Here is a 12,143-nt window from a genome sequence, read left to right as displayed (position 1 = left end):
AAGAAAGAAAAAAGAAGAAAAGAGAAAGGAGGGAAGGAAGGAAGGAGAGAAAGAGAGAGAAAGAAAGGAAAAGGGGGAGAGACTAAATAAGAAAGTGGGCAGAAAGAGAAAGAAAGAAAAATAAGAGAAAAAGAAGGAAAGAAAGGAGAGAGAGAGAGAGAGAAAGAGAAAAGGAAGGAAGAGAGAGAGAGAAGGAAGGGAGGGAAAGAAAGAAAAAAGGAAAAGGAAAAAAGAAGAAAAGAGAAAGGAAGGAAGGAAGAGGGAGAGAGAGAGAAGGAAGGGAGGGAAAGAAAGAAAAAAGGAAAAGGAAAAAAGAAAGAAAAAAGAAAAGACAAAGGAAGGAAGAGGGAGAGAGAGAGAGAAGGAATTGAGGGAAAGAAAGAAAAAAGGAAAAGGAAAAAAGAAAGAAAAAGAAGAAAAGAGAAAGGAGGGAAGGAAGGAAGGAGAGAAAGAAAGGAAAAGGGGGGAGAGACTAAATAAGAAAGTGGGCAGAAAGAGAAAGAAAGAAAAAGAAGAGAAAAAGAAGGAAAGAAAGGAGAGAGAGAGAGAGAAAGAGAAAAGGAAGGGAGAAAAATATTGATTTAATAAAGACCTAGGTTCCCAAACTTTCTGGGTGGACGGGATCCTCAACATCTCAACACTTTTGTTTTTGTGTCACTCCTAGTGTGACAACCCTGCCCAGTGGCACGCCAGGAATAGTTAGGACTATTATGTTTATGAAGGAGTAAAATTACCCAAGGGTCCTGGCCATGCAGCTTGGGAACTGCAGCTGTAAGACAATGGCATTTAGTCTTAGTGAGTCCTATCAGAAGCCCAAATCAGCAATAAAAGATACCAGTGGTCCCAATCCGTTCCTTCAAAGCACCTGAGGACAAGGGAAGACGTCATGGATGGAAACTAATCAAGGAGAGAAGCCACCTAGAATTAAGGAGAAATTTCCTCATCGTTAGAACAATCAGTGGAACAACTTGCCTCCAGAAGTTGTGAATGCTCCAACACTGGAAGTGTTAAAAGAAGATGTTGAACAACCATTCCTCTGAAATGGTGTAGGATTTCCTGCCTGAGCAGGGGGTGGACTAGAAGACCTCCAAGGTCCCTTCCAACTCTCTTATACTGTATGGATTCAGTATAAGGTTTGCCTTTAAAAAAAAATAGCCCACCAGCTCTTTAATGCCAGCTTTATTCTTAGGATAAACTCCTGTTCACATAACACAGAGGAAATATTAAATCGACAAACACAAACAGCCATTTTCAGGCCTAAATACTTATGAATTTATTTTTTTACTTGGCTCATAATGTCAGCTACGCAAACTTTGGGCCCTCAAATCACAGAACTGATCTTTCTGATGGGCCATTATTCCTCCACGTAAGACTTATATTTAGGTTTCATATTTAGGAAGCGCTCGCCTGCCTCACGGAGCAACTTTGGGGTGTGTAAAAATAGAGCAAAACAAGAAATCTTATGTCTCTTGGGCTATTAGGATGTTTACACAGGTGTGCATCAACACCTACACCAGACTAAAAAAAAAGGTTGTATATGTCCTGTAACTTTTCCGCTTGATTCAAGCCACATTGGGGGCAGCCACTGACTTTTGTTAAATGTCTTCCTAGCTTCCTAGCGGTTCCACCACAAAACCGCGGAGAACAAAATCGCGCTCGACGAAAGCGCGCATTTGACGTCATCACAGCGTGACGAAAACATTGTGCTGTGATCGAAAAATGTAAAAATAAAGCGAAAACCTTACCCTAAACCCCCAAACGTAACCCTAAATCTAACCCTAAACGTAACCCTTAACCTAACGCTAAACCTAACGCTAACCCTTAACCTAACGCTAAACGTAACCCTAACGCTCTAAACCTAACCCTAACCCTTAACCTAACCCTAACCCTTACCTTTATGTGAATCGGCTTGCTTTAATTTTAATTTTATTTCAATTTTTAATTTTTTTCATCGCGCTATGATGATGTCAAATGCACGCTTTCGTTGAGCGCGATTTTGTCCTCCGCGGTTTTGACGGGTCACGCTTCCTAGCAACCCTACACAGTGGCCTACAAAAACCCAGCCTAGATTTATATGATGCAGGATATTGTCTGGGTTCACACAATATTCTTACTGTGAGTTAACAAAATTGCTATGTTCAGGAATTAAATGATGCTTAAATGAATCCTATAGTGCAGTGGTTCTCAACCTGTGGGTCGGGACCCCTGGGGGGGACGGGACCCTTTCACAGGTCGCCTAAAACCATCAGAAAACACATATTTTTGAAAAAATACGGAAAATTTAAAATAATTTTATGGTTGGGGGTCACCACAACATGAGGAACTGTATTAAAGGGTCGTGGCATTAGGAAGGTTGAGACCCACTGCTATAGGGTTTTAACAAGGGGGGGGGCTAGGCCAGCATTTCAAAAACCTCAGTCTGGGCTAAAAACTTTGGCTGTGCAAAAGAGCTAGATAAGTGGCAGAAACTACGGGACCGAAATGTTAAATTGCATATAATGTCAACTGCACAGAAAGAAAATTTGTACAAAATGTTTTAAGGATGGCACTTTGCACCAGCAAGATTGACCAAAAATGCATAAAATAGGTTCAGGTTGGAATAGGTTAAATGTTAAATAGGTTAAATGTTGGAAATGTAATCATTTTTTTAAAATAATTTTTTTATTTTATCAATTTCATATATACATTCACAATTATATGATCTCATCACTGTTGTTAATAATATGTATTTATAACAATTTTTTTCCTACAGTTGACAATATACTTGAAGATTGCTTTCTTACCATCCCATAGATCCATCTTATCTTACAACGGTCCTACTTCTTCTTTCCTCCCTCCCTCCCTCTTTCCTTCCCTCGTTTCTTCTCTCCTACTCTCCTTCCTTCCCTCCCTCCTTTCTTCTCTCCTTCCCTCCCTCCTTCCTTCCCTCCTTTCTTCTCTCCTTACCTCCTTCCTTCTCTCCTACATTCCCTCCTTCCCTCCTTTCTTCTCTCCTTCCTTCCCTCCTTCCTTCACTAGGTTCATACTATCATATGTGGTGGACCTGCCACAAAGTTAAAAAATTCTGGATGAAAATACATACTTGGTTGGTAAAAATGATAACGCAGTATATTGATTTGAAACCTGAGATTTTTTGGGGGGAGGGGGGCATTCTACCGGAAAAAATATGACAAAAAGACTACATATCTGGTTTTACAGATATTAACTGCATCTAGAATTGCATTTGTGCAACAATGGAAAAATGATGAAATACCATCAGATGAGAGTGTAAATAAGAAAATATTAGAATGTGCAGAAATGTACTGATTAATACTCATTATTAAGGATAAAGGAGAGTATTTCCTGATGTGGGGCGTATTCTACCAATGGTTAGACAATAGAAACAGAAGTTAGAAAAAAGGAGATACAAAAAAGGAGGAAATGTTAATGTGGAGAGAAGTTGATGATGATGAAGATGTTATGTACTATTGTAATTGTATTGCTATATAGTTATATTTATTAATAGTATTGTGATGAATATTATAACAAATATGTGGATTTTGATTGTCCAAAACCTACACTGTTCGGTGGAAATGGGAAGTAATAGAAATAAAATAAAACAATAAGTCTAGATAATAGTTGAGATTCCCACCAAATGCTGAGTCCTGGACGCAACTTTGCACCCCATTTCAATACCCCGTTGCGTAAATCCAGCACCCAAGTTGTGAAGCAGAATTTACAAACCACAACAACACACACACACAAAAAGAACCAAATCAAGCTAAATAAGCTGTTTGGATGAGAAGCAAAACGTCTTTTGATTGATTGATCTTTATAGAAATGGCTTGCTCTTATTCTTACGGAAAAGCAAAAAGTTGTGATTCGATGTTAACGCAAACGTGGTTTGTTTTACTGCAAAGGAGAGTCGGAAGTCAATCAATGCTTCTTTTTCTTTTCCCCACCCTTCTCGTCCCCCTCTTCCTCCCCACTGTTTTCCTCCTTACTTTTGTATCTTATTTTTTTCTTCTCATAACTTAATAAAAATGTTAAATGAGAGAGGCGAAAGATCTTCAAAGAAAAAAAACAAACGAACAAAATCCAGTTTGGAAAAAACAACCAAATCAATCGTTTTGTTGACTTAACGCTGCAGATTATTCTGCACTTAAGTCTACATTTGGGTCAAGTGGATGGTTCTGGCCCACTGCCTTTTCTTTTTACACAACCGGCCTTTTTCAACCCAACACGTGTGAAGTTGCTTTTTTTTATTTTTAATTTTTTCTTTTCTATTTGAAGATTGCTTTCTTACCATCCCATAGATCCATCTTATCTTACAACGGTCCTACTTCTTCTTCCCTCCCTCCCTCTTTCCTTCCCTCATTTCTTCTCCCCTACTCCCCTTCCTTCCTTCCCTCCCTCCTTCCCCTTCCCTCCTTTCTTTTCTCCTTCTCTCCTTCCTTTCCTCCTTCCTTCCCCCCTTCCTTCTCTCCTACATTCCCTCCTTCCTTCCCTTTCTTTTCTCCTTCTCTCCTTCCTTTCCCCCTTCCTTTCCTCCTTCCTTCCCCCCTCCCTTCTCTCCTACATTCCCTCCTTCCTTCTCTCCTTCTTCCTTCCCTCCTTTCTTCTCTCCTTCCTTCCCTCCTTGCTTCCCTCCCTCCTTCCCCTTCCCTCCTTCCTTCCTTCCCTCCTTTCTTTTCTCCTTCTCTCCTTCCTTTCCCCTTCCTTCTCTCCTACATTCCCTCCTTCCTTCCCTTTCTTCTCTCCTTCTCTCCTTCCTTCCCTCCCTCCTTCTCTCCCTCCTTCCTACCCCCCCTCTTCTCTTTCTTCTCTCCTTCCTTCCTTCCTCCTCTCCTTTCCCTTCTCTCCTGTGTGAAGTTGCTTTTGTGTGTGTGTGTGTGTGTGTGTGTATCTCTGGAATGACAGAGAACAGGTCTTCCCCCTTGGCCTTTATTACATAAACCTCTACCAATTTCAGGCTATGCCTTGAGCCGCTGGCCACGATCGGAAGAGGATGCCATAATATCTTTGCTGCCAAGGGGCTCGGTTTTGAGTTCTTCCACATCTTTTCAAAACTGCACAAATGCTCACTTGGCTCGAGTGATCCCTTCAACCGCAGATCCAGGAGGAAAGCTAGCTGAGAGAGAAGGACGGGGGGGGGGGCTATTTAGACGGCAGGAAAAAAGAGCTCCTTGCCTCGGGCTCTATTTATAACCGAAAAATCACATTACACAGGAATCCCCCCCCCCCGTCTGCAACGAGGGTGCAGCTTCTTAGCTGAGGTTGCTTTGAAAGACATTTCCTGTGCAATGTTTTGGGGGCTGTTTTGCTGCACCTGCTTTCTGTTTTCAAGACACAAACCACAGCACGCAACAGTTGGGGGTGTGGTTAGATTATTCCCCCCCCCCCCTTGTGTAAGAGATTCACACCAGGACTCAAGAACAGAAAGCCGTTCGGTAGGGCCAGTCTGAGCAGGTGCGACCGAGTCAGGGGCAACGTTTAATGAACACCTAAGCCAGGGGTCCCCAACTTTTTGGACTTCCGGGACCACTGAATTCATAATTTGAAATCCCGCAGAACCACTAATATGATCTGCTAATAACTGGCTGGGTGGGTGTGGCTAGGTGGTCATGTGACTGGGTAGGCGTGGCCAACTCGATGCCAGTCCCGTCAAGGGGCGCCTCGCCCGCCTCTTCTCGCTCCTCCCCTCCCAGCTACTCCTCGCCTGCCCGCCCGGGGCTCCTTAAGGCCCCAATAGAAAGCAGTTGCTGGAGCTAAGCAGCCACCACGAGAAAGAGTTTGCAAAACAGCTCAGTTCAAATTGGATCGGACCAAGAAGGAGGCGCTCAGCAGAAGCACCTCACTGAGGACTAGGAGCATAGGCTTTCCAAGCAGACCTGCAGGAGTGCAAGGCCAGGTGCCGGCGCCTGGAGGCTCAGCGGGCTGAGATGGTCAGCTAGTTCCAGGCCCTGATGCAGTCCCACTGGAACAAGCCCCACTCCGGCTCTTCGCCACCAGCGGCCTTCCCTCTAACCTTTGCCCAAAGCCCCCCACCAGGAGGCTGAAGCAGACCCCAAGTTGGAATTTCTGCCCCTCCTCTGACCCACATAAAAAAAACCCAAAGGGGGAGACTCTCTGCAGCAACACAAGTGTTTATCACATGTATCTGGGTTAGGGGGCATAGTTTGAGGACCCCTGATTTAGTGCAATATAAAAAAATGCAAATAATGTTTGCATTTCCCCCCAAATTTTCACCAAAATTTTCTTATGGACCACTGGTGGTTCATGGACCAAGTTCATGGACCAAGAACTGGTTCATGGACCACCAGTTGGTGCCCACTGGACTAGAAGACCCCCAGGGTCCCCTCCAACCCTATGATTCTACATTCTATCAGAGTCAGCCAGTACAGAGAATAGGGGAAGCAGAAGAGAGAGGAACAAACAAGGGGAGAATGTATGGCATCCAACAGTGCCATCCATGTCTGTTAAGTATTTGACAACTTGACAACTTTAAGACCTGTGGACTTCAATTCCCAGAATTCCTCAGCCAACCCTGGTCATTTCATACTTCAAATAAGAACTCTTAAAGGACTTGTTTTGTGAACATGATTTCTAGCTCTTTACAAGCTTCAACACATCAGATGTCATCAAGTTTCAAACTAGACAGTCCTCGACTTGCAATGCTTCATTTAGTGGCCGTCTGAAGTTACAACGGCCCTGAAAAAAAAAACTGACGTAGGACCACTTTTCATACTTACACGAGGGCTGTAAGCATCCCCAAGGTCACATGATCAAAATTAAAACCCTCGGCAACTGTCTCATAAGAGCCGAGGTGGCGCAGTGGTTAGGGTGCAGTACTTCAGGCCACTTCAGCTGACTGTGATCTGCAGTTCAGCGGTTCAAATCTCACTGGCTCAAGGTCGACTTAGCCTTCCATCCTTCCGAGGTGGGTGAAATGAGGACCCAGACTGTGGGGGCAATATCCGGACTCTGTAAACTGCTTAGAGAGGGCTGAAAGCCCTATTAAGCGGTATAGAAGTCTAATAAATAAATAAATAAAATAAATAAATTGATGATGGTTGCAATGCCCCAGGGATCATGGATCCCCTTTTGTGACCGTTTGACAAGCAAAGACAATGGAGAAACCAGATTCACTTCTCATCAGGGTTACTAGCTGAACAGCTGCAGTGATTCACTTAACAACGGTGGCAAGGAAGGTCGCGAGGCAGAGAGGGGGGCCCAGGGCCATCTGCTAGTGATGTGCTTGCCTCCAGGGTCTGACATCAGCGAGGCAGAAGAACTGTGTGAGCCTGTTCCCAGTGCGCGCATGCGCAAAGCTGCCAGAAGGCAAGAACAATTAAGACAAAAGGGCCGACTCAGGAGAAAGGCTTGGAGATGATTGCCCCCCCCCCCCCCAAAAAAAAATAAGACAGAAAAGAGGAGCAAACCAATGTGAGCCTCTGCAGGAAGCAATTTTGTTCGTTGTGGTCGGTTTAAACTCTGAAGCTCTGTTGGACTCTGTGCTCCGTTTGGCCTTGCAAAACGAATTGGCAATTTAGGTCTCTGGCAGCGTTTCAAGGGAGAGAAAGGTGGGTGCTTAGCAGCCTTACCCTGAAAGACTGTGGCAAACTACTGTCGGACTCTTCACAGACTGGTTGTCAATCATTATGGGCTGTGAATAAACATAATTCACAGCCGTTTAAATAAAAATAGGGTTTTAAGCAGGTGATTTTTTACTGTTTCAGGAATCCTAGGTCAGAACACCCGGTAAATAATGCCGGGATTACCAAATGCCCAAATTTTGACTGTGGGGATGCTGCGACCATGCTAAATGTGAGGAGAAGTCCTAAGTCAGTTTCCAGTTAGCGTCGTAACTTCAAAACAGTCATTCATCTGAGGACTACTGTACTGAGAAAGAAGATTCTGCGGCCATGCCACCTCAGTCTCCAAGTGTTTATATCCTGAAGAGTTGGGAGAACCTGTCCGAGTCCAGGATCTTCCCAGCAGCTCCGAAGGGCAAAGGCAGGTGGGGCTGAGAACTGAACTCTTGGCTGGTGGAGGGGGGACAGATTTGAATACAGGTGAGAGGAGAGGAAGGTGCCAATATGGAAATCCTCGGGGATCGAGAGAGGAAGGGAGGGAGGGGGGAAAGGCCGGGTCTGCCCCACATTTGCATGCAGAATGGCAGCAGCTTGGCAGACATTTCTAGTCATGCCCAACGCAACACAAAGAGATGACTGTGTTGCATAACAAAGGGTGTGGGACTTGACAAGTTTTGTCTCCTCCAGAACATCTATTTGCCCCCCCCTTCTCTCTCTGTTTCTTTGATATGTGACTATGCTCATCTATCAATCTATCATCCGTATTCATCTCTTCCTTTCATGCATATTTATTTTCTATCAGTCTCTATATTCACATCTATCTCTATCATCTCTCTCTCTCCCTCCCCTGTTTTATTGGTATCCCATCATCTCCCTCCCCTGTGTATCTATTGGTATCCTGTCTGTCTGTCTACCTCTATCATCTCTCCCTCCCTCTGTATCTATAGGTATCCTATCTGTCTTCCTCCCTCCCTATGTATCTATCAGTATCCTTCCTTCCTTCCTATCCATCCATCATCTAATTTCTCTCTCCATGCATCTGTGAGTACCTTATCTCTCTTTCTCATCCCTCTCTCTCTCTCTATGTATCTATTGGTACCCTGTCTGTCTGCCTGCCTACATTTCTATCTTTCTCATCTCTCTCCCCCTCCCCTATGTTCTATTGGTATCCTATCATCTCCCTCCCCATCATCTCCCTCCCCTGTGTATCTTTTGGTATTCTGTCTTGTGTCCATCTCTATCATCTCCCCCTCCCTCCCCTCTGTATCTATTGGTATCCTGTCTGTTGGTCTATCTCTATCATCTCTCCCTCCCTCTGTATCTATAGGTATCCTATCTATCTTCCTTCCTCCCTATGTGTCTATCGGTATCCTTCCTTCCTATTCATCCATCATCTAATTTCTCTCTCTGTGCATCTGTGAGTACCTTATCTCTCTTTCTCATCCCCCTCCCTCCCTACCTATAGATACCTATAGATACCTATAGATACCTCTGTATCTATAGGTATCCTATCTATCTGTCTGTCTTCCTCCCTCCCTATGTATCTATCGGTATCCTTCCTTCCTTCCTTCCTTCCTTCCTCCCTTCCTATCTATCCATCCATCATCTAATTTCTCTCTCCATGCATATGTGAGTACCTTATCTATCTATCTATCTATCTATCTATCTATCTATCTATCTATCTATCTATCTATCTATCTATCTATCTATCGGTATCCTGTCTGTTTGCCTACATGTCTATCTTTATCATCTCCCTCCCTCCCTATATATCTATTGATATCCTTCCTTCTTTCCTATCCATGCATCATCTCATTCCTCCCTATGTATCTATCGGTATCCTTCCTTCCTTCCTTCCTTCCTATCCATCCATCATCTAATTTCTCTCTCCATGCATATGTGAGTTATCTATCTATCTATCTATCTATCTATCTATCTATCTATCTATCTATCTATTTATCTAAATATCTATCTAAATATCTATCTATCATCTATCTATCTATCTGTCTGTCTGTCTGTCTGTCTGTCTGTATCCTGTCTGCCTACATGTCTATCTTTATCATCTCCCTCCCTCCCTATATATCTATTGATATCCTTCCTTCTTTCCTATCCATCCATCATCTCATTTCTCTCCATGCATCCATGAGTATCTGATCTCTTTTTCTCACCTCTGTCTCTCTCTCCCTCTCGCTATGTATCTATTGGTATCCAACCTATTATCCATCCATAACCCGAGGACTACCTGTATGAAGCATTTGAAGCCAAGCATCTGAATTTCGATCAGGTCACCATGGGAGACTGCAACAGTCGTTAAGTGTGAAAAATGATAGTAGGTCACTCCCCCCCTCCCCGCAAGTTTTGTTATCACTCTGAAAGGGACACTAAACAAATTATTGTTAGCTTAAGGACGACCTGCATTTAATTTGCTTTTTTCATACTTTCGAACTAAGAAAGCCACACCTTGCTGTGTGGTAATTTTTCCCTGCTTTCCGGGGCGGATTAAGAGAGCTTTGCAATTGAGGACAACGGCGGTGTGAGATGTAACACCTGCTCGCAACTCCTGAGAGCTGCTAAGTCTTCAGGTCACGTGGCTGATCTCTGTAGGTGCCCGTGCGTGCCCGGGAATAGAGGGGATTTGCTCTAAGGAGAGGCGGAGAAGCTGCTTTTGCTCTCTCGAGCTCCATGATGCCTTGTCACTTTCAAATCTGCGATGCATTATGCGCCCCTAGAGATTAGAATCTGTGTGGAAGAGACGGGGCAAGGAAGCAAGCTGCTAACCCTTGGTCCTTCCCCTGCACAGGGTACATTCATGTCCCAATGGCTGTGAGTTTGATCCTCAGGAGAGGCCGACTACCTCCCATAGACCGATTAGATCTCACAGGTTAGGTCTCCTCCGGATTCCATCTGCCAGCCAACGTCGGCTGGCGACTCCCCGGGGGGAGAGCCTTCTCTGTTGCAGCTCCAGTCCTTTGGAACGAGCTCCCCGTGGAGATCCGGACCCTTACTACCCTCCCGGCCTTCCGCAAAGCCACCAAGTCCTGGCTGCTCCAGCAGGCCGGGGGGCTTGTGAAATATCCAGCCCCACGGTAACTGTGAATGTTGTGTATTTTAAAGTGTTGTTTTGTTTATTTATCCCCTTCCCTTGTTTATTGTAAGCCGCCTGGAGTCCTTCGGGAGTGGGCGGCATACAAGACCAATAAACTCAAACTCAACTCAAACTCAAATATTTCTCTCTCTGGGCTCACTGAATATATATCTGCTGAAAAACAAAACAAAACTCCGGACTGGCAACAGGAAAGGCATCTGGCCAGTAAATATTCAGCTCCATTCAGTTGCTAAGTAACTCTGGGCCAATCACTCTCAGCCCAACCCACCTCGCTGCATCCTTTCCTCATCCTTTCCTCCTGTCCCGTTAATGTAGCAACGTTGCCCTTGCTGGCTCCCAACATGAGGTTTGCAACCCGGGTTCAACGTTAGCTTTCCACCTGGGAAACAAAAGCTTTGCTCCTCGAGTAGCAATGGCAACAGCACTTAAGACCTCTATACTACTTCACAGTGCTTTACAGCCCTCTCTAAGCGGTTTACAGAGTCAGCATCTTGCCTCCAACAATCTGGGCTGGCATGGCTCAATGCCGAAGGCGCACGGAATGTTGTTCCCTTCCCACCAAAGCTGGTCCCTATTTTTCTACTTGCATTTTTTACCTGCTTTTGAACTGCTAGGTTGGCAAAAGCTGGGACAAGTAACGGGAGCTCACTCCGTTACATGGCACTAAGGATTCGAACCGCCGACCTTTCTGATCGACAAGCTCAGCCTCTAAGCCATTGAGCCCTTTTCCAAGGGCTACCAGGAAATTAATCATCTGACAGGCAACTGCAGATGTCCATATATCCTCAAAACATCAGTAACACAACCCACTACAAGTCTGTCTGGACTCCACGAAGACAACAACTATAGAGAGAAGGTTTCTGGCGTGAGCTGCGAAGCAACTTGCTCAGAAAGCCTCTTTGAACAGATCAAGTCTACTTGAGTGCCCGATCAACACGTCTTGAATACCTTCCTCCTTTAGCTTGGAAATAATTATACTCAACTCTTGAGTAGGAAGCCTCAGAGAACCACAAGGGTGGAGGTTAGACCAGGAAAAACATCCAGGAAGAAGGCCATGGCAGGTGGACACTGTGGATGTGACCATCAAGTCAACTTGAAGGAGATGCTTCTCTTGCCTTGTAGAATCTTCCCAACCTAAGAACCACATTCTATTTACAACAGGGCTCTCCAACCTTGGCAACTTTTAAGACTTGTGGACTTCAACTCCCAGAATTCAGCAAAGCTGGCTGAGGAATTCTGGGGGTTGAAGTCCACAAGTCTTAGAGTTGCCAAGATAGGAGACCTCTGATTTAGAATACTTCCCAGACCTTCTGTGTAAAAGAGGACTCCCTACTTGGCAAACCCAACCTTCATGATAGTGTTGTGCCTCTTCAACTTGAGGCTGGGAGATCTTTGCGTGTCACTCCTCGTAAAGTTTTGTTCCAGAAGCCTAGCGTGGTAAGAATTCCTCGCTCAGCCTGTTCAAC

At 44.6% G+C, this 12,143-nt stretch overlaps 1 protein-coding gene across 1 annotated transcript in view; it reads right to left on the bottom strand.

Moving 5' to 3' along the window:
- PTP4A3 (protein tyrosine phosphatase 4A3) overlaps positions 1 to 12,143 on the bottom strand; it is a 63,381-nt gene that overhangs the window by 27,912 nt on the left and 23,326 nt on the right. The gene's annotated exons all lie outside the window — the stretch shown is intronic.

The sequence above is a fragment of the Thamnophis sirtalis genome, unplaced genomic scaffold (assembly GCF_051295495.1).
Source record: "Thamnophis sirtalis isolate CommonGarterSnake01/CBP01778 unplaced genomic scaffold, rThaSir2_p1.2 scaffold_2, whole genome shotgun sequence".
NCBI lineage: Eukaryota > Metazoa > Chordata > Lepidosauria > Squamata > Natricidae > Thamnophis > Thamnophis sirtalis.
The sequence above is the reverse complement of the archived record's forward strand: the minus strand, read 5'-3'. Positions and strand labels throughout refer to the sequence as shown.